Below are 19,798 nucleotides of genomic sequence, written 5' to 3' on the forward strand. Positions count from 1 at the left end.
AGAACTCTCTAAACAATAGGATAGCACATCTAGGAAGGAAATTAGGATACAGTGGGAGGAGAGGGATACCAAGACTCCAGATGTCAGGGAAGAAGGCTCTGTCGTGGTGTGTGTGCTTGTGTCCAAAGCAGCCTATCGCTTTTAACACATATTCAACGTTTCAGTGGCTCCTGCACGACGTTTAAAGCCTTCAAATCTCGGTCCCTGCACCACTTACCTCCAGAATCTTCAGGGAATATCTTGGACCTGTGTACGTGCAACAGATCTAAGAGGGTAACACATATCTCTTTGTGTATATGTGTATCATGTAAAGTACACCTGGGTGGTTAAATATATATGTCAGTTAGACACAAGCAATGTGCAGCAGCTGCACCCATCTGACTGCTTGTGCTGAGGAGTGTGATGATGCAAAGATGTGTATAGTGCCTGTGAGTGCAGTGAAAGGGAGGTCTGAAGGCATTTGGATTGTCTTGTTGGAAAATCAAATGTTCCCCCGTTTCTCTCCTCCTTCACCTCTACTTTCTGCAGTTTTCTTAAAAGGCAGGAAAATTGACCAATCCCAGGGACTCACTTATCTGGTATCGAGTCTTTGTAAGTTTGATGTTTAGTCAAAAACAATGTATATTAAATATGGACTACAGTGACTAACTTATTTATTAGACAGTAAAAAAAACATGGATGTAGCTTCCAGGTTCCATAAATGAAGCCAATCCACAAGTTACTTACAGCTGCATTCTATTTGAAGGCCAGGAGATGGCAACACCTGTGGTTGCAAAAAGACCTCTGGTCCTAAAGAGTCTATGGAAAAACAGCTTTCTGTCTTGACCTGTGTACACACTTTCCTTTTGAGTTTATAGGCTCAGTCACTCACTTTAGGACATACTGAACAAAAATTAAGTCTATTTTGAAAATTTCGGTCATGCTACGTTTCAGAATGTATAATTGTGTGTGAATGTGTGCGTGAATGGGTGGATGACTGGATATGTAAAGCGCTTTGGCTAGTAATCACAAGTCAGTAGCCAATGAGTGTGTGGTTTCACAATCAGACTATATCTTTTTTGCAATCAAGATGGCAGAAATGCCCATCTCAAGGCTTCAAAACAGAACTTCAGAAACCAGTGGGTGATGTCGCCATAGCTACATCCATCTTTTACACTGTCTGTGATGCTGAGTCATTGGCTACACTAACAGGCTTGACTGGCAGAGTGCATCCCTAGACTGTATGGAGGAAAGGGAGAGACACAGATACCTGTAAATTGCTGATAAACTACACATGAGTATTAAATTACTACACTATGGAGATCACACTTCTCAGCACAGATGCTAACAGACCAATTATACAGGAAGACATGAGTGAGGTATAATTATTAATAATGCTCTAAAAAGTACCAAAACCACAAACAAGATTGAAGCTGTCAATCAATGCATCCATGCTGCTAATAGTGCATAAACTATGGCCTTATTAGCAGTCTACTGTACCACCAGGTTAGCACTGTTGCCTCACAGCAAGAAGGTTGGAATCCATTGGCCAGCTCGGACCTTCCTGTGTGGTGTTTGCATGTTTTCTCCAGAAACTCTGCCTTCCTCCCAAGAACCCGCATTTTAACCAGTGTTGGGGAGTAACGGAATACAAGTATCGGCATTACATATTTAACCTCCTAGGACCTGGCGTCCACATATGTGGACATCACAGTTTGGGTTGTGTAGACCAAAATACTACATTTTGCTCTACGAGGGCCTGATATCCAATTATGAGGACATTATATTGCCACTGTTCTATTGAAATTTTAAACAAATATCCTCATATGTGAATATCATTTTTCTCAGAAACAAAGATTAGGTAAAATAAAATCTGTTAGTTCTTTGTTTTTACATTCATCAGGTGCCAATCAGCCCAAATATCAAAGAGAAATTTAAAATGCATACCATGGAAGAGTTCAGGTCTTAAGGTTAAAATACAAAATATGAGTAACTCTTACTGTTACAGTTACTGTTTAAAACAGTGATAATTAGAATACAGTTACTTTCTTGGAATTATTGGATTATACTGCGGTCTTTCCGTGTCATATGTTAGGCTATCCCCTCTCTAATTTTGGTAATTCCATGCATTGCCAGAAACCCAAACAAAACACAAAATAAGAGGCTTTAATGTAAGCGTCCTGTTAATGTTGGTGGCGTCAATTACACAATGGACCCGGAAACGGCACAAAAGTTTCAGCAGTGCACGGGCAGGAATGCATTTCTTGGAAATTCCGACACCACTTCACATTGAAAGAAAGGGATGGGCAAAATCTGACCGTACAATGCAAACTCTGTTTCCCAGCAACCAAGTTGCTCTCAGTGTCAAAAGACTCCACCTCCAACCTAAAGAAACATCTGGATAAGTTGTTTTTAAAAAACTAACATTAGCCTACTGCAACTACCTTGTTTTAGTTGTGGTAGCTACCTGGGTTATGTACCACTTCAGTATCTTCGATGTACTATTGCTGTGTGATTTATTACTATTACTGAAGGCTACTCGCCACCGAGCTAACATTGTTAGCTGGCGTTAGTTAGTTCACAGACTGCAGACTGTTAGACTTGATGGATAGCATTAACAACCTGCTAGCTGCTAATAATCATGTGCAGTTGTGAAAGCAGTCTAACCCCAGCTAACGCCAGCTAACAATGTTAGCTCGGTGGCGGGTAGCCTTCAGTAATAGTAATAAATCACACAGCAATAGTATATTCATGTAGTTGTAAAAAGCATGACAATATAGTAAGTGATCCAAAGTATTTAGAATACGTTACAAATTAAATTTTGGGGCATGTATTCTGTAATCTGTATTGGAATACATTTTAAAAGGTTACTTTTAAAATGTCGACATTAGCTTAGTCTTCATTTTTCAGCCAAAACTTCATGTCATGAACTAAATCACATTTAAGACAAAAAAGGAACATCATACAGGGAATTGTATTGTGAGGTTAACTATTCAGTGTAGATTTAATTCTGTTTGAACACCTATATCAGTATTGTAGTGAGAGTGTGGATGCAGATAAGTGGAAATGCCTGCCAAAAAAAGGTCAATCAAAGAAAACAAAAGCCAAACTACACACCAATCAAGCACCTGCCTGCTGGAGAGGATGGAGTGAGTCATATTTTGTTAGCAATATTTCATCTTTTAAGTATCATTGTGATCACTGTGGAATCCATGTCCCGAACAAGGATTGTCTGAATCAAAAAACAAGTCAAATCTCCAAACTACAGACACTTTTTTCCCTTCCCACTGGCATCAAAGACCAAAGGTCTCATCAAGGTGGACATTTTTGCTGTGAAGTAATGGCACGCGCAGCAGGCAGTGTGGGAGGTTTATTTCCAAAAGGGGAAAGGCACAAGTTTATCTGTGGTTCCCTTTGGTCCTGTATTTGCTGTCTGCAGTTAGTCCTTCTCTGATGCATTGCTTTAAAAGGCATCAGGGAAACCCGTCTCTCTCTCTTTCTCTCTCTCTCTCTCTCTCTCTGTGTGGATTCAATTGACACTAGTTTGTGTGTCTTGGGATTTTCGGCATGTGCAATACACACACCCACACACACACGACCTAAAAAAGCGTATCCGCACACACTCTGAGCCACACGAGGTGAAACACACATACACAAACACACCCCCTCTATGCAGCACAGTAAACACAGTGATTTTGGCTCCATTTTCTCCAGGGTGGTGACAAGTCCCCCCCTCTCACATGGTTGAAATGAAATCCAATTATATCCGTAATGCCTCTTCAACTGTTCTTCTGCTTTGAAGGAGTCAGCTTCCTTGAGTCACCACTGCTGGACCCGAATGTGCTCGGCAAACCAGTGATGCGCAGTGGTGCAAATGTGCAGTGGAGACAGATGTATTGCGTGTGTGTGTGTGTGTGTGTGTGTGTGTGTGTGTGTGTGTGTGTGTGTGTGTGTGTGTGTGTGTGTGTGTGAAACAGCGGCAGAATTCTTCTGTTTAAGTCAACTAAGTGACTTAACTCCCCGTCAAACTTTGTTACTCTGGTGAGTGTGTCGCGTTGTTAGTGGGAATGGCTGTCTATTTGCATATTTTAATTAAATAGCAGGAATTTAGAATTAATCACTTTCTAAATTTATGGGCTAATTATATGGTTTTTCTCCTTGACATGTCAGCGTCACCCACCCGTGAATAAATTCATCACGGCCAAAGTTATGCTGACACCTGCAAACTTTGCTTCCTTCACTTACCCCTCAATTAGCCTCTTTTATGCTCTCTTCTGACACAATAAATCACATACTGTCACATTGTCTCTGTCATAGCGCCCCTGTGACAGCCCGATCGCGGAGATGAGTGGGTGGAAAATGCACGTATGGTGTGTGCGCACGTGCCCCTGCACGTGCACGTAAAGCGACTTCTGCACACCCAGTGCACTCGCTAAAACAAAAGTAAATAAATTAAATCAAATACAGGCCCTCTTTGATAAACTGGACATGGACGAGGTCTCGCGTGTTCCCATGCCCCCCTCCCCGAAGGAGATACTGTGTGTTTGGGGTTGCCGATTGAGCAAAGAGCGCGTCGTGTTACCTTTTCACGAATAGCGCTTAAAATGACATGAAAGGGAGATCACCCTTTTTGTCAGTTTAGTTCAGTTTGAAGAGAAAAGTGATCAAACTTGTGCAGATGAGGCTATTAAACGTGCACAGCTTAGTTTGTATGTAAACACGTGACATCTGCAGTGTCTGCGCTTCATTTACACATCATTTGCACACGGCAAACAACCAAATTGGTGCTTGGTGTGCACGTCTCCCCGCGCTGTATAATGTCGTGAAACAACAAGAACTCGGCGGGGGATGCAGAAGCAAGAAAAAGGAATGCAAATGGCCCAGAGTGGAGCCAAATTTCTGCTACAGTCAAGATGTTCACCGCAAATAAGTGACATAAGATGTGTCTGCACGCTAGCCTGTATCCGAGCAGTGTACAGAGGCAATGTATCCACATTGCGCTTTTAATTAAGAATGCGAGTTTGGCAGATGGGTGTGAATCCAAGTTCCTTTTCCAACCCAAAATGCAAACTGGCACTTGTCATTGTCCATCTGCTTTATTTCCTGTTCTTGGGATTTAATATCAGCGGCTAATAAACCCTCACACCTTGAGCTTGAGCTCCCACCATGTGTATCCTCCACGCTGAAGCTAGACTAACTGCTTCCATGCTGCCACTTGTTATTCTGCATACAGTATGCTCCAGTGTGGTTCAAGTGATGGCTGGATATAAATTCCAGCAGCATCACAAAAATCCTCAAATCCCCCCTACCACCCCACCCATCCACTTCATTGCTGATAGTTTAAAATTAAATATTCATGCACGGTGGGAAAAAAAAAAAAAAAATCCAAGGTTAGTTAGAAAACACAGACGCCTTGTTACACTGACACTAATATAAAGCTGCGGTATGTAGAGCTTCTTTCGACCTAGATAGAAATCGAAGACGGGGTTTCATCTACACAAATTAGTGCGTGCATCTGGATTTGCATGGTCTGATTATTTCAAGATTTATCAGCAAGATTTTCTCCAGACCTCTTTGACCTTGAAAAGACAGCTGCTCTGACTGCACGAGATTAACAAGCCGGTGTTGTGGTGTTCTTGGTTGAGAAACAAAAATGGCTTATAGCAAGACAACAAGGGTAAAGGTGTGGCACGATACTGAAACAAAGTTAAAACCGCCCTGAGCATCGGCACTGCATCTGTTCAGTTGCATGAATCCTAATGCTGATTCACTACCTTTTTGTGGTTTTTCATTTCTTGACTGCTGCTTCAAGGTCACAACACTTAATCCTTTGAGACTGAAGGATCCAGTAATACTTAAGCAGTATTAACTGATTTTTTTCCCTGTTTGTTTTGAGCAATATAGGGCAGTGGAGCAAGCTGTTTTCAGCAATGACATAAAACGTGGATATGTCACAGATGTTAGCAAACAGCTGCCTTTTGAAAGCACACAAAATTTAATTTGGAGACATGCTGGCATGCAAATGTTTCCGCTCAAGCCAAAGAAGAAGTGCTTAAAGAACGTTTCCTGCCTCCCATTTCCCGCTGTGGTCTCAGTATGATCGTGTTGAATAGGACCATACTCAGACCACACTGACTCCGTATGATCTCAGTCAATAAGTTATGATTTTTTTTTAAGTTTCTGGGTCTACATTGATGGACAGTTGTGGACTTTAACAAATAGTTGACTTGCATACATTTCCATACTATACTTCCCAACAGAAGCACTACTTCCAAAGACATGCTAACTACCACAAAACAGAAAAAACAAAACAAAACACTACTATAAAATGATATTGGAGGATGGATGAGTCCATTAACTGTTTAGGAAATACAGCCATTTTTATGCACACTTTCTCATGTCTTAATGCGTTCAGTCTTGTATTTAATAACTCTATAGGGTTGAGATCCAGTGACTGACTTGGCCATTGAAGAATATCCCACGTCCCTCCTTTGAGAAACTCCTGGGTTGCTTTTTTCCATATGCTTTGGCTCATTATCCACTTTTGTGACATGCTGTCTGATCACTTTTGAATCTGAGCAGAGAGTGCAGCACTGTACACTTCACAATTCATGCCGCTACTTCTATCAGCAATCACATCATTAGCAGCCATATATTCCCATGCCATATTACTGCCTCCACCATGTTTGACAGATGACGCGCTATACTTAAAATCACGAGTTGTTTCTCACCGTCTCCATGCTTTTGTCTTCCTATCATTTTGGTTATGCATAAATAAAAGTATGGTTTCATCTTTCCACAACTGTGTCAGCTCTTTGGATGTTTCTTTTAGATTTTGCTTTTCATTTCAAAAATGTACCAAATTCTTGATTTGACAGTCTGTGTATAAAAATGGCTGTAATTTTTATAAACCCACTTCAATTAAAGTTCAAAGTCTCGCCTTCAATCCCACCATGGTTTTATGATTCAAAATCCACCGTGAAAGCGTGCAGAGGCAAAACTAGAAAAAAAGGTACCTTTGAGCAAAAAGCTATTGACCTAACTACAATAGCAGTGCAGTCCCAGCTCATATACACAATAAATGATAGTCACATTGAACAACTTGCTCATTTCCTTCAATAATAAATATGAGCACTACCACAGGTGTTCTGTCTCAGTCCCCTGAGAAGTGTGCCCCCTAGACCCACAGCCAATGGAGTACATCATGATTACCCATGGTACCGGAAATGAAGTGGCCTGGGGTGAGAGCGATAAAAGGAGTGGAACTTCTCAGCAGTCGGAGTAGTCAGAGTCAGGGGTCACATGTCATTTATCGATGTCAGGCTTTGCCCCGCCGTGCCTCTCTGAATGCTAATCGCTCACGCTCTGCTGTGACAATACGATTAGACTTGATTAAAACAGTCTATTAGCATAGAACCCACAGGCTGGGCAAACATCCTTCTTTCCTGGAAATCATGCTCACTCTGAGTGTCGAAACTGCAACTGACTGGACGTGCACTTACTGTTCGTGTTTTTGGCAACCTTCATGCCCAGAATCAGAGGCAAATCAGCACTGTGTTGGTACAATAACCTTTTTCTTTGTCCTTGAAATACACATCGTGACCCCGAAGCTGCCGCTCTGACTCAAACAGGGACCTAATTATTGATCAGCTTTCATGCCGAGGTTTTGCAAGGTAGCCACCAGTTACCCATCTCCCCTTAGGGAGCTGACTAATCATTTGCCAGGGTGCGGCGATGAGAATTTTGACTTAACTAATCTCTGGATTTAATGGAGATTAACTGCCACGTGGGGTGACGGCTCTCCTCTTTGTCTTTTTTTGTCTGGACGGGGATCTGTTCTCCTTATCTTATCACCCTGCCTCATTTCTCCGGGGCAGTTCCCTGCCGTTATCAATTTGGCTCCATCTACATGGAAATCAAAGCCTTTCCAGAAGTGGAATACGATTAGGGAGGGGGGAAAAGTCTAATCTTTCCCCTCTTGGTTCATGCCACCAAAAAACCTACGATGAACCGAACAAATGAACAACAACAAACACTTCCTGTTATTCTTAATTTAGGGACTGTGTGCGTATTTGCCTAAAGAGAGCCTGTGGAGAGGGGTTTATTAATGCTGACTGGTTGACAGTGGTTGGGAACAGGGAACTGGGGAATTGACAATGGCTGCAGTGGACCCTTTAATCATTTGTAACTCTGAGTTTCACTTCGGCTCTTTATATAACTTCACTCTTCTCTGTGGATGACTGAAGGGCCATCAATAAGACAAACAATAGTTGCCCACAGACCAGTTGTACCACATATTTTTGACATTGCCCCCATCTGATAACATGTGCTCGCTGCAGGTGGACATTCAACCCACAGCTGCCAATGTACTGAACCATAATTTCCCCTTTACAGTGGAGGTGGATGAATAAGGTGGCACAAAAGTGACGAGTTCCTGCGTAACTCACGAAGCATTTCAACTGTGAGGCTTCTTTTTGTCTCTGGGCCTTGGAAATGAGGATTAACTCTCGCCTCACAGGACACAGCTGCCTGATTCCACTCCTGACACTGACCTCCTTTGTTTCTTTTTAATGACCAAAGAGTAGAGGACTGTGTGTGTGTGTGTGTTTGTGTGCTTGTTTGTGTGTGTGTCCAGTAGCAGGGGTGTCCGATAAAGAGCGGGAGGTTTACAGAGGGGATTAAAACCCAAACAGCAGCTTCCCTCCCTGGTAAACAAAAGTACATGAGGATGTGCAGTGTGTGTGTGTGTGTGTGTGTGTGTGTGCGCCACCGCTCGTGACACCAGACAAAAAGAGGAAGACTGAGTCCATCTGTGAAAGCAGCAGGATTAAGCTGTGCTCAAGCCAGGAGCTACACGTCAATCAACCGCTAAGTGTTTGTGCGTGTTCTTGTGCCAATGTGCATATATGTGTGTGTGTGTGTGTGTCACATGCACAACTGTACACCCACATACATGTGCTCTTCTGATCCCACAGCGAGGACCCCAACTTTGCTGAATTCGTTCATAATCTGTGGGATGGAGCGAAGCCAGCGATACGTCCGTCACCCAACATAAAAAAAGAGAGAAACTTTATTTTTTGTGAAATGTGTGAAGTTGGCACCCGAGCATGAATCGTATGTGGCTGACATCTCCTTCATACTGTAATGTGGGATGAAGACGATGCTTTAAAGTGCTTCAAAAACAAGTTTGACAACAAGAGGGCCGACAAAGTACCGAAATAATAATAATAAAAAAACATAAATTCATTCTGCAGGAATGTTCTACATCATTAGTGTGCAGTCAGTCCCCCCAACACAGGTCACCCCCTCTCAATGGTTGCTGGTGCTCTGTCTCTCTTTGAGAAGCTTGTTGTCTCCTTGTCAGGACCCCCGACTGTTTGCCCATAATGCACCAGCACTCCTGCATGGCACCCTGTGAGGGGTGGTGGTGGAGGGCAAGTCAGAAGCCTTCAATGCGCGGGCCACAAAGACCAAAGGTAGGCGTGTGCTTGGAGAGGTGGGGGGCTTGACCTGGATGTTCCTCAATAAAAGGACCTTGAAGGCAGGGGATCATTACGCCTGCATGAGCCGGTGCGTGAACCTGGCTTTCTCCCCTTGACAATCTTAAGGGGTAAATTAAAATCAATACAGCCTATGATGAGGCGACTGCAGTGAGACAGGGGTGAGGGAAGGTAGGAGGTGGGGGACAGAGGGAGAGAGAGTGAGCTTGGACTTGATGGATGGCTGGTTAAAGGGGGATGATCAATTACCCTGATGGATTGCTTTTTGGGGATCTCTGAAATGAGACAGATCTCTGCTCTTTAAAGGCAAATTCAGAAGGAATGGAGGCTCCACTCCAGTTTGCATGAGAGCCCTGCAAGGCAGGAATATTATTCACTTACATCTTTGTTGTTGTGAGAAGTGGCAACTGGTCCCTCCTCCTCTCCAGAATCCTTTATTTTTCGAAAATGTTTAATCCCCTTCGTCCCCTCCCCCCTCCACACATTCTCCCTCCAACGGATCCCCTCTCTACATTATTCTCTGTGCATTTTAATTTTTTTTTCCTTCTTCTGTCACCGGGGGCCCAGTTTTTCCCCGCCTACTCTCCTCATTTAAGCTTGAAACTAGAATACTGGAGCCAAGAAATAGTTAATCTCTCCGGCTGCTGCTATGATTGGCCGCTGTATTCAGCGCTTCAGCCTCCTTGAATGAGAAATAGGGGTAACCAAGCAACTTCAGTGCTGGGGAGAAGAAGATAAAAAAAGCAAAAAGATGATAGGGCTTTACGGGATTTTCACAATGATGGAAGAATTTTGAAGCTGTTAACAGAAGAAAGAAAAAAAGAGGAAGAGGCAATGTGATTTCACCTTGAGTGTCCGGCAAATGGAATTAACAAATGGATTTTCTTAAACGCGCTTCCTCCCTCTCTCTCCCTCTCTCGCTCGTTGAGGGGGGGGAATAGAGCGCTCAAATGAAGGAGACACAGATGTGGATTAAAACGCACAAATGGGACACTTCAGAAAAGCATCCACTGAGAAAAGGTGAGTAACATCTCAGCTTTTCTTTCTTTTTTTGAGGGGTGTGGGATGAAGAGGTGCTTCAGCATTAAACTGTGAAACTACAGAGCTGTTTAAGGATGCAAGGCAGCTCAGCGACATGTCAAGATTTATGGATGGGATGCGTTGAATGAAAATGGGTTGCGAACCAGTCCGCTGTGGATGACCGGGATACAAACACACACAGAGTGAAAAAAAAAAGAAAGAAAGAAAAAGGGAAAGAGAAACAAATGTGATCATGAAGCTGTGAACCTGATCGTCGGTGCTGCTTTGATGGATTTGAACGTGGAGTCCTCTGAAGCGCAAACGCCGGTCGCCTGTCAAATAACCCGCTGTCCCACGTCAAATTGCGCATAAATTACAAAGTGACGTTTGGGTTTTGATTGTTTTTAAACGATTTCAGCGGGTTAGCTGCTCATAGGGGCTTTTGGCTGTAGGATTTCGTGTAAAGGAACAAGTGTGAGAACAGGCGAAATCTTTTTTTCTCTGCCCACCACGTCTGTTGCTCTCGCCCCCCTCCACAATATTCAAATGAAGAGATGTTCTGCTGCAACAGCAGTAAGTCATCCTCAAACGAGTGCGTGTTAGCCCGCTCCGATGCTGAGCGAATGGATGAATGATGACGCATATGTTGATAAATGTATTGATTTCAGTGCGGAAGCGGTCAGGGAATGCTCGGCGGGCTGCAGTAGTAGGGGCTGAGTACCTGTGGATGAACGGTTGGATGGGAGCGCACAGCGCACAACGGCGCCGGTCTGTCCGGCAGCGGTGAGCAAAAATGTGCCAGAAACCAGTGCGTGGGCCTTCAGTGTGAGTCCTCCGGTCAGCAGCGACGTTCGTGGGTCAGTGTGGAGGTGGAAGCATTCCAGTTAGTCTTGGAAGACGTGGATGAGGTGGGTGGGTGGGGGGTAGCGTGAGACACGACTTCCATTTGCGTCATTTAAAAATTTTTATTTTATTTTTTATGTTGATTTTTAATATATGTCTGGATTTGTAGGACTTACTTGCGTTGTATAAGAATGGCTAAACTTTGGTTATTTTATTTTTTTAAAGTCTGTTATCATTCTTGGTTCTATATTTAAAGATAACCCTAAACAACAAGGTCCATCCCTAGTCCAGAGGCATTTCTTAATTAATTAAAAAGAGCCAAATATTGACAAAAATATAGTTTTTTCTGTTAAATCATTCAATAGAACAGGCTACTGTCCTGGCTGTTTATGATTTTGTTTTTCCCAATCATAACCTCTCAAACCCAACCCCCCTCCCCCTTTGGGTAAAATTGAATTGGAGCCAGTGTTACCAGTTCAAATGCAAAGTTCATTACTGGACCATATGTCAGTCATGATGCTCTGTGTTTTCTACATGGGTGCTTGTATGAGAGCAGCCGTAAATGATGGGAAATGAGCACTGTAGTGGAAATGTAGTAACACAGCAGCCATCAGCTACAGATCAGGGTGCTGCTGAAACACTGTGGCTCACCTGCATCTTGTTCATGCCGTGGTTTGGTGGGATAAAAGCGAAGGTCTGGGGCTAGGATTCTCATGCTGGTGCCAAAGTTCACTGGCGATTTCTGCAAGTCGCCCAAACTATCCTTCGTAATCTCCTTAGTGAGGATGCTCTGCAACAGAGCCTAAGCTGTGCTCAGTAGGTCGATCGTGGGATGGATGTGTTACCACTCTCACACACACATGCTATAATTTCCGGTTGTCACCCCCAGACATTTCTTTGCAGCCCAGTGTGAATTGTGGTGCTTAAGATAGAGCTCAACAAAACACTAGAGAGCATTAACTTCTCCAGTAAGGCCTTCTTTGTTGAGACTCCCAGTGGAATCAAGGCGCTTCATTTAGCTCCTGAAAGCAAAAGCAGCCGGTGCATATGGTGGATATAGCTTATCTAATTAAGACCATAATGAATTTTCCCCTTTTGCATTTGGAGGAAAGGTGGTTTGGGTATTTCTTCTCTGTGTTAACTCTTCCCGATTGCATTGCAACAGTGTTGGAGCATTTTCAGCCTGTTGTTGTTTTGCACTTCTTAAATCTTTGGGCTTTTTCACCCCTTTGCCGTACCGTGCACACTCTGCTTCTCTTCTTTTGTTTCTGCTGGAAGCCTGGTGGATTATCGCATTTGTAGTTTCTCTTCATCTCGCAGCGGCATTCCCTCAACATGAACTACCAAGTGCTCTGAGGTAATACGTCTAACAAACAGGGCCTCGTACTGACACTAATGCAGTTTCAGACTCAGACACATGACTCCCGGAGTGGCCTGAATCTTTTATAAAAAAAGTAGCTTTAATGAGCAAGATTGTGCCTGAGTTCTGATTTTTGCTGGCGGCCTTATCACATTTAGTCTGTTCATTAATAAAGATGTGGCCCCTGGCAGAGGCAGGTCAGAGGTGACCTCGCTTGCAGGAGTTGAACAAAAGGGGGGAGATTGCTCCGATAACGGTGTATTGTAAAAAGCTGAATGATGCACACGTTCCCCCCCCCCCCACACCCTAACCCGCCACCCTCCTGGGAGTGTAATCACCATGACAGGTGCAGGGAGAGTTGGGGCAACTTAATGTGTCAGAAGCAAGAACTCAGACTACTTGGTGTGAAATCAAAGAGCAAAAAAAAAAAAAACGGCCTTCCATTTTACAGAGTGCATGTGCTGCACTAGGTTTTGGGATGAGTAACTTTGTTGAGTTTACATCAGCAAACTGGCACCATCTTGAAGTAATCCAACACAACCCCCCATTAAATTGTTTTGTTTTCTGCTATTTTGATGAACAAACAAAGTGTTAAATACTAAACTTTAAAGGTATTGGAAGGAATAGCAAGTATAAGTTGGTTGTCACATTACACCGTGGAATCTGTCAGTATCACACATTTGACCTGACAATATGTCCATTTTTGCTGTGGTCAGTTTGTGGAAAGCACACAAACTTTGAGGGGAGGACACATTTTGTGATTTTCTTGGATCAGAGTTTTCATGTTGTTGTTTCTGCATTAAAAAATCATACAATGTTAGGCATTTAAACTGGACTTTTATTAAAAAGTTGAAGGTAATAGCTTTGATTTGAATCAGTTCTTCACTACCCAACCAAAGCCATTTGGTAGCTAGGTCTCACTGTTACCCTGTGGTTGATTCTTTGTTGACAGAATGGTTTTTGTTGAGCCATAAACCAGAGGAAGTATGGCTTTGTTGTGTTGTCTGCTAAAACTGATCACACAAAGACTTTATCCCTGAAAAACAGAGATGTATGTTTGTCATGACTGACTTGTGTGATGCTGAGGGATGTATAGGCTTGCTAAATCACAACAAGCAACCTTATGGAGATCCCAGAAACTTTCCTTACCTGGTTGATCGAGCATGCATAAGGACTTAAATGGAGAGCAGTCAGTTTGATATTGATGCAGTTCATTTTTCTTCTCACTTTTACACCACCTTGCTCTGGTTACCTGTTGGAAAATCTTGCAAAAGAAATCTGTTTGTCTTTTAAAATATATACAGAACTTCTGGCCTTTTTAAAAATTATATCAGTGATACATCAGTGGAATTGGTTCTCTGTTGTTTTTGTGGCTTTTATAAAAGTGACATTATTAAAGCACTGAGAATACCTTAATTTCACTGCTCATAATACACAATAATTATCACTTGTTTAAATTCACATTTTAATTACAAGGTGTAATAGATGGTGTTCATTTCTAAATTTACATTTAGAAACACCATTGATAACTATGGAGACAACCAACCCCAGTTGGTGTTCACAACGTGTCATTGATGCTTAATTACTTTGTGATACAATTGACTGCAAAAATGAAAAGGATACCCATGTTTAGCTAGCACCATAAGCTCTGATGTAACAAAGGAATAGTTATTGAAAGCTATTCAATGATCAGCAATTCATGCAAGAGCAAAAAGTGTAACAACAAACCCTGGTCTACCCTACTAGCTGTTTGGCTAATGAGGAACTTGGATAGCACCACAAAGTAGTGCCTTCCTTTTTTGTTTTATAGTTGCAGAGTTGAGAGTTGCATATGGTCACTAATATACATTCATTCCATCCATCATTGTGACTAACAAAGAGCAAAGCACAAGTACTGAAGTCTTCATTCTGTGCTAACAAGCTAGTGTGCAGCCAGTGGAGCCAAGCTAAAGCTAGCTGTTGCTGTTTGGTTTGAGTCTTTATGCTAAGCTGAGCTCACAGGCTGCTGGCTCCAGCATCTCATGCAGTTTAAGGTCATGTTGCCCTTATTGATTTTTTCATCTAACTCTCAGCATGAAAGCTGTTTTTAACGTCCTCTAGGACAGCCGTCCTGCTAAGAACCAAAATATCAGGCTTGGACAGACTTCACATCAGCAATATCATGGTAACAGGACTCACTTATTGAACAATCTCTCAGTAGCATCAGCAAGCAGTCATACAGAATATAAAATGCGAAACTGGAAAATGTTCAAATGAAAATACTCTGTTTCAGTATAAAAATTGGAAATAGTCCACACTTTACATCTTCCACAGGACAGAGGCTGTACTGCCTTGCAAGTTTCTGTCTCTCGCTTCATAAAGAGTATCTGAATGGAAAAGCTAATTCTGTTTATGCCTTATTAATACATATGTTAAATTGTTTCCAATTTAGCTATTATATCCAAAATTAAAGAAAGGCTGAAGATATTAAGCAAATAAATCCACTCACATTTACAAACAATCAAACTTATAAACTTCTCCATCCAAAACTATCTCATTGTGATTTAGACAATTGTAGATAAATATGTACATTCTGCAAAAACAGCAATCGAGTACTGCTTTCCTAACCTCTTGTCACTTATCACACTGATCCTTTTGAGCTGATAATGAGGCAGTGACCCTAACAGTATAAACAGTTTCACTGGACTCAGATGGGGAAGTGAATTACCAGTCAGTCATACAGTTATTTCCATTGTGCAGAGGCGGGTGGCTAGTAATCCCTGTGCCTTGGCCTGTAACATCTGGTGAGTGAGTGAAGTGTTCAGTGTGAAGCCAGCAGTGTCAGCCTGCCTCCTCTGTTCAACCGGGGCAGCCATCACTGCCCGCTTCACTTCCAGAGGACTGGGCAACTTCAATGCATCAATGACACCAGCCATCACAAGGGACATGTAGCATGCCAAACCAATGATTCATTAGGACTCAATTAGCTGGGAGGCATGGGGCGCCCTGCCATATGCCTCGAGGTTCAACAGCAATCTGTACCCACTCTCCGTTACTATAATCTCAACTGTATTTTGGCACTGTAAAGTCTGTACATGTGTGCTGTATCAGTGGTGTACAGTAGCAGCACAAGGGCTGCAGTCTGCTCTTTTCCGCAGAGGCATCGTCTTTGTGCTATTAAAACAAGTCAGTAGCAGAGTTTTAGCAGCTCTGTTTCCAGCCGCCCAGCTTTTGAGCTGGAAATGAGTCACAATGACCTTCAGCTCAACTCATGTTGCGCCAGTTGGCACCGTATGAAATACTCATCCATCTACTGAAGTATGAGACTGTGGAGCTCCAGATACTGTAAATCTTAGGAGGTAAGAAAGGCCCTCGCTCAGTATCGACTTCTCTTCCCTTGCCAAGAGGCGGCATGCGCTGCAGACAAGATCTATCCGCCCTCAAATCTAGTTTGTCTTCTTATCTGTGCCAAGGTAAAGGACCCCCTCACCTCATTCCACATGCCCCCACCACTTAATCAAAGTGTTCCATAAACAGAAATAAATGAAATCAGATAGGAGCAGGAGGCAGCCCCTTCGGAGTAAAAAAATCCATTAATCATCAACACTTTTGAGATTTGAAAAGCAAATGCTCATAATTTTCTCTATTTTACATTGATTTGTAGAAATTTTAGGTCAGACGTCCTTGAAGGAACGGCTGAAGCAGGTGTAGGGCTTTCTTTAGCGTATATATTTAAAGTGAAACCTCCCATGCACATAAGGAAATTAATATCGGCCACACGCCTCCCTCCCTCCATATCTCCAGCGTTTTCCGGCATATGATGGGACGGCTTAGCTGCTCATCCAAATCACATTTGATTGGATAAATTTATATGTAGGGCAGTGAAAGCAGGATGAGTCACTGAAAACACTTAACAAGAAAGGGATTTTGGTAAGGCAGTGTTCTCCATACAAACAGGTTTGCATCTCACGTGAACATCTTTAGCGGAAACCGGCCATCGTTCAGGAGGTTTTGTTGGTTTGGCTTTTGAATTTTCACATTTTAATTTGTGGAGCCTTTTTTTTTAGAGCAAGAAATAGAAAATGAATGCACGTTTTTGCGCATTAAAGGCCTAACGTTTCAATAATACCAGCAATGAGTGAGGATACAGGCAAAGGAAGTCAAGTCGGAGCCACTCTGCCCCAGTTGTAAGCACGTGCAGCCACCCAACTGCATTCCTCCAGCGTTTTCACCGCATTACCCAGAAACGCTGCGTTCGCGTGACCCAATTTATCAGTCTCTCCTCCCCATTCATCTGCTCTCACAGATGCACTACAGGAGGCTCCATAAGAGCATCCATCACCTCAGAGTAGTGAGATCCTTCAGTTTCATCCCGCTGGCCCGTTCTACAACCCTGTTCCCAACAGGCAGGACAGCGGGTCCATATGTGGCTGACGATTATAACAGAGTGCCAGGCTGGCAGCAGCAGCCTCGTGTTTCAGTCTGTAAAATATGTAATCAAATATAAGCTTAGCCATGTTTTTCTTCCACTGACAGTCAATTTAAATATTGTCTCTGCCACATCTCCTTACTGCTGTACTTCTTCAGCCCCCTGGAGATAATTGGGCTGTTTAGTTCAGCCCGGAGGAGCTATCAGATTAAGTTTTCATGTGATTTCATCTCCCCCAGATTCATGTCTTTTTTTTTTTGTTGTTTTCCTCAGTGCTGCCATTTCAATCATTTACAATTTTGGAGTATCTGAGAAGCAAATTTTTTCAATTCACGAAAAGGAGAACTTTATGCCTCTTATGGGAGGCTGCAGTTTGTGTTTCCAATACTCACCCTCATTGGTATAAAAAAGGGAATCCTCACACATCTAAAGAAGTTTCAGCAGCAAAGGCTACGCTACAGCATAACCTTCAGGATTCACCGGAAAGCTGGTGTATTAGACTGCATTAGTATCTTTTTGTAGCGGATAAACTGACTAGTGAGTGTAGAATGTCTTTCATGTGGCCAAGCTGCTACACCGTAAAGATGTAGAAAAGCATAAACAGCATAAATAGATGCTGTAAAACTGCTGTAGCTCTTGCTGAGATCAAAAGAGAAATCTTCAAAAACCCAAAGTTCTCATTCTACCCTTAAAAAACAAAAAAAAGAGACAGAATTTATATTCATGCGATCGAAAGTGCGGGGAATGAGAGCACCACCTGAGTTATGCTTTTATTTTATCAGCATACCGCGTGTTTTAATAACCAAGTCTGCTAAATTAAAAGATGCTGGTGCAGAACGTCTCGTAGCAGCGCCTGCAGGGAAGAGCCGCTGTATTTTTTATTTTTTTTTGATGTGGAGTTGCACCGAGCAGCGAGCATCTGGCACAGCAGCGGCGGTCAGCATGACGCCTTCTGACGAGACCCTTTAGATCACTTCTCATCAGAGCGTCGCAGTTGGAGACCACCCTGATACTTTGCTCTAATCAGCCGTCAAGTGTCATATTCAGAAGGCTTCACTCAGGCTTGCATCCAGCCTCCACTTTTGGTTTATACAAAACAACACCGAAGGAGCAGCTCCTTGGAGAGAGAGACGACACTTGTGTTGCTTGTGTGTGCATGATGTTTTTTTTGGGGGGGGGGTGTTTTCGCGATCTGTGCGAGATCCTGACCTTGCGACGCCATTGTAATGAGAGGCAGTGGAATATTTCACTTATCATTAGCAGCATGATTAGCTGCCAATGGGCTGTGCCTGACGTGGTTTAATCCTCCCAGTCTCCAGAGTGCGATAACATATGAGATGACAACAGTTTCACACCCAGTTTCACACCTCCCGTGGTTCCATACGTCGCAGCAGCCTAATCACTCATGTGAGATTAATGAGAGACGTTGAGGTGTGGTGGGAGATTCACTAATTACACCCGCGCATGCTGTAATGTAGTCGGGGGACTGGAGAGTTTGTGTGTCCGAGTGTATGTGTGTGGGTTTCTTAAGCTCTTTTTAATGTACAGTTTTATGAGATACCTGTTACTCCTTAGTGGGCGAGGATGAGCTACAACAAAGGTGACCTCGAGAGGAAAGAAGAAATGGCTGTGTGGGGAAGTGGAGTAACAAAGTCAAATCACTGCAAAATATCTTTAAACTTGGAATGTTAACAAGTTGTAGTGTAGAATTATTAAAGGTGCAGTTAGTCATTTTTTTGAGGGGGGGGGGTTATTTTGATGAAAAAAGATTGTTGCACTGATGAATATGTGTGTAATTACGCCTTCAACAATCTGATGCATTCACATAGAAAATGCACAGGAGCGAGTGCAGGTTTGTGGAAGCTGCTAACTTCCTAGCATATTTGAAGTGGCTAGGAAGGACATCTACCTTCTAATCACATTTCACATATGTGGTTGTTAGAAACATATGTAGTACGCAAAGGAGAAGAAAAGTGGTGTATCACTTGTAGGGACATAAAATCCATGTCTGCGTGAAGGTTCATAGCTACATTTTCTTGTTAGAGACGGCGTTCCCTTTGGCAAAGAAGCAAAAAGCGCAAAGAAAATGCAAAGAAAAAGAGACAACACCAATAGCATCACACACTCAAGTGTGCATAAACATGTTTGTTTATTCCCATACTGTCGCACTTACTTATTGTGAGCAGATTAGATTAGATTAGACACATGACTGTTCAGGCTCTGGACTAGATTATAAATAATAAACTGAATATAAGTTAACATTATGCCGTCTAATTTTATGCTCAAATGTCCTAAAATCACACTTTCCCTCTGATAAATTTAGAGTTTATTTGTTTATCTTAGATCTACTTCAAAGGTAGTTTTGCTAATGCTGGCTAACAACAGCAAAAACAGCAACGCTTACCAACAGAAAAGTTCAACATATCCTCATCAACTCACCTCAGTATTGCTGTTATTGGTCAGAACTGAGCTTCACTGACTAATCAACTCATGTATGAATCTTTTACAAAGGTTCATAACCTCTTTCAGTGTAAATAAAGGTGGCTGTTTCCCACCCAGCATTGATAGTGGACTGACAGCCCACATAACAGGAAAAACCTCAAAGGCAAATCTGGTCGGTCTCTTTGCTATCTCAGTACACACATTACAGACAAATGGCAGCCAGAGGTTTTGATTTAACTGATTTCA

General features: G+C 42.6%; 1 protein-coding gene across 3 annotated transcripts in view; it reads left to right on the plus strand.

Moving 5' to 3' along the window:
• Window positions 1-10,046: 10,046 nt before the first annotated feature.
• Window positions 10,047-19,798, plus strand: part of LOC102209383 (disabled homolog 1-like) — a 57,344-nt gene continuing 47,592 nt past the window's right edge. The window contains exon 1 of one of the 3 annotated variants that reach the window (XM_005741939.1): window positions 10,047-10,499. The gene's annotated coding sequence lies outside the window, so the exon portion shown is untranslated. Of the gene's footprint in view, window positions 10,500-11,237; window positions 11,408-19,798 lie in introns of those variants that run through there. The other 2 variants (XM_005741941.1, XM_005741940.1) reach the window with 2 other exon arrangements.

Source organism: Pundamilia nyererei, unplaced genomic scaffold, assembly GCF_000239375.1.
Source record: "Pundamilia nyererei isolate P.nyererei 1_Seehausen unplaced genomic scaffold, PunNye1.0 scaffold00115, whole genome shotgun sequence".
NCBI lineage: Eukaryota > Metazoa > Chordata > Actinopteri > Cichliformes > Cichlidae > Pundamilia > Pundamilia nyererei.